This window comes from Cynara cardunculus, unplaced genomic scaffold (genome assembly GCF_001531365.2).
Source record: "Cynara cardunculus var. scolymus isolate 2C unplaced genomic scaffold, CcrdV1 Un_Scaffold_3872, whole genome shotgun sequence".
NCBI classification, from domain to species: domain Eukaryota; kingdom Viridiplantae; phylum Streptophyta; class Magnoliopsida; order Asterales; family Asteraceae; genus Cynara; species Cynara cardunculus.
The window spans coordinates 8,089-10,659 of NW_020201655.1; the positions used below are offsets into that span (position 1 = coordinate 8,089).

General features: G+C 39.7%; 1 pseudogene; it reads right to left on the minus strand.

Annotated features, from left to right (window-relative positions):
- Window positions 1-2,571, minus strand: part of LOC112503808 — a 9,192-nt pseudogene that overhangs the window by 5,273 nt on the left and 1,348 nt on the right.

Genomic DNA, 2,571 nt, shown 5'->3' on the forward strand with positions numbered 1-2,571 from the left:
TTTTCTGTCAAATGATTGGAGATATAATATCTACAAATCGCAAGTCATATGAAGCATGAGAATCGACACCAATAATAGCATTAACGGTTCACATGAACAATGTCATTATCCTCTGTGAATTCCTACCGATTCACATGAACAATGTCATTATCCTCAAAACAACGCACAACCTGACACAAAACAATGATTTACTCTGTGAATTCCTACCGATTTCTCCTAAAATCACGCCAAAGAGTTTTTAATAAAAAAAGGGGGGGGGGTTTGTTAGCCACTACATCTTGACCCTGACCTGTAGACTTACCCTTTGGCATGGAGTCCTTACCTTCTGTATCTCTTAGTATGAATGTGGGGGAGAAAACTTTTGAGATAAAAAGCTATGTCTTGAAGATGAAGCCCTGTAAAAAGATGGAAAATTAAAAAGAAAGTAGCAGCTACCTTGAGAGAGAAAGTTTCTGCTGCTTTTGGTTCTTTGGAAGCATCAACAGCGCCGGTTTGGACCGCATCTACCTTTGAACCTTCAGCCTTCAACCGAATGAATATGCTTTCCTCGCAACAACCTGCTAGACCACCGCCCACGGCAACCGAGCCTGCACTGTGCTAAACCTCATCGCCAAACCAGCAGCAGTTTCAAGCGCAGCCGTGCGCGTTTCAGCAGCAGCAAGACTGCGCGTCTTTGCTGTCCATGTTCCTCTCGACAACAGCAACAGCAACACAGCAGGCGCTGTGTGTTGTTTTTCTTCTTCATTTTCGTCGGGCAGCAGGTCATCTGCATTTTCTGCACGTTCTCAGACCAAACCAGCAGCCAGTGCTGCCTTTTTTGTGCTTCCTCGACCACAAACAGCAGCAACAGCAGGTTGCTGTCCGCGTTGTCCGTTGCATCTCCGCCCTCCTTCTCGCAGCAGCAGCGGTTCTTATGACTTATCCATCAATGACTATTATGTGGCTGCATATGTGTAACTGATATCTATAGGTATATGATCTATAATGTACATTAACCCAAAACTACAATTGCTTTTAAGCCCAAAAGAAACTGACTTAAAGCCTTGTCTGTTTGTGCAAGTATACCACCCCAAAACTAACTGTATTACACTTTGGGAGCAAAAACTTCAAACAAGTTTAAACAAAATTARATATGTTAAGAAAAGCATACCAACAGTACCAAGCCATCTCCCAGCTGGCTTGAATAGTTGAGATGGTAGATTGAAGGATGAAGATAATTTACTTGGGAAGTTGAATGACAGTAACTAAATTGGAGTCCCATTCCAATATTTCAATCTTCAACCCCTAGAAATTGGATGAAATGACTATTCATTGCTTATGATTTGGAAGGCAGTGAAAGATCTATAAATAAAACTGTCCAAAAAATGTCAAGAACTCAAGCAATAGATGGTTGGCGGCAAAATGCAATATACCCAAAAAATACTTCTTCCAATAAACAAAATGCAAAACTTTCTCAGTGCTCTTTAATACAATCATATATCTTGTTGCTGTTATTATATAGGGAGATGTAATCTTCAAAATTGATGATTAGATGATTGTAGAAAAATGGTTAGGAGTTTGACTCATAGGTGAGATTTGGTTATCTGTCTTAAGAGATCTTACTTGTTTTTTGGTGTGAATTAGAAACCTAGAACAACTTTGATTTAGAACAGCAAGTCCTCCAGTTTTTTGATTTAGAACAGCAAGTCCTCCAGTTTGGCCTCAACAACCTTTGTTACATTATAAAACCAATCAATCAATGTCTTTCTTTTAAAATCAAGAATTTCCCTACTGTAGTTTTGGGGGGGTGTTTCTATTTGAAGAACAATACACACACACACACACATAGAAAGCATAAATGAGAACAGGTTGGTGTTGTATTTTAAAGGTACGTCTCTTTCATCAGAAACCTAAAACATTACCAATCAAACMGAGAAAAAGGAAGCAATCTGTTTTCAGTAAAATATTACCAATCAAGCAACCGTGATGAGTCATACCAATCAACCCTAAAACCCTTCAATCAAGCAACCGTGAATAAAATTAATAAGTCATACCTCTTGTGCGAGATGCAAAGCGAGAGATGTGAAGCGAGAGATGCGAAGCGAGAGCGAGAGATGCAGGCCGATAGCGAGAGATGCAAAGCAATCGGGAGAGCGAGAGATGCAGTGCGATTGAAGGAGCTCGTTTATAAGGGTGAGTGGAGAGCATGGGTAGGAGAACGATCAATAGTGAATCGAGATAGAAATCAAGAGTTGGTTCGTATGCTACCTCATCGAAGAACAGATTGAAATGAAAAATCTAGGTTTTTGGAGGGACGGAGGAATTCGCTCAACTCGGGAGTGGGAATTCATATTGTTGATGGTAAAATTCTGTGAAGAAGAAAGGGAAAGGGTTTGGTCACATATACAGAAGAAGAAGAAAGAAAGTTATTTTAGATGTCTTTGATGGTCAAATTATGTGAAGAAGAAAGGGTTTGGTCGCATATACAGAAGAAGAAAAGAAAGCTCAAATTGGTTACCTTACATGTCTGAGCAGAGAAAACACAATTGACAGAATTAGTATTTGGTGTTGTAGGAAACTATTGCATAAGGA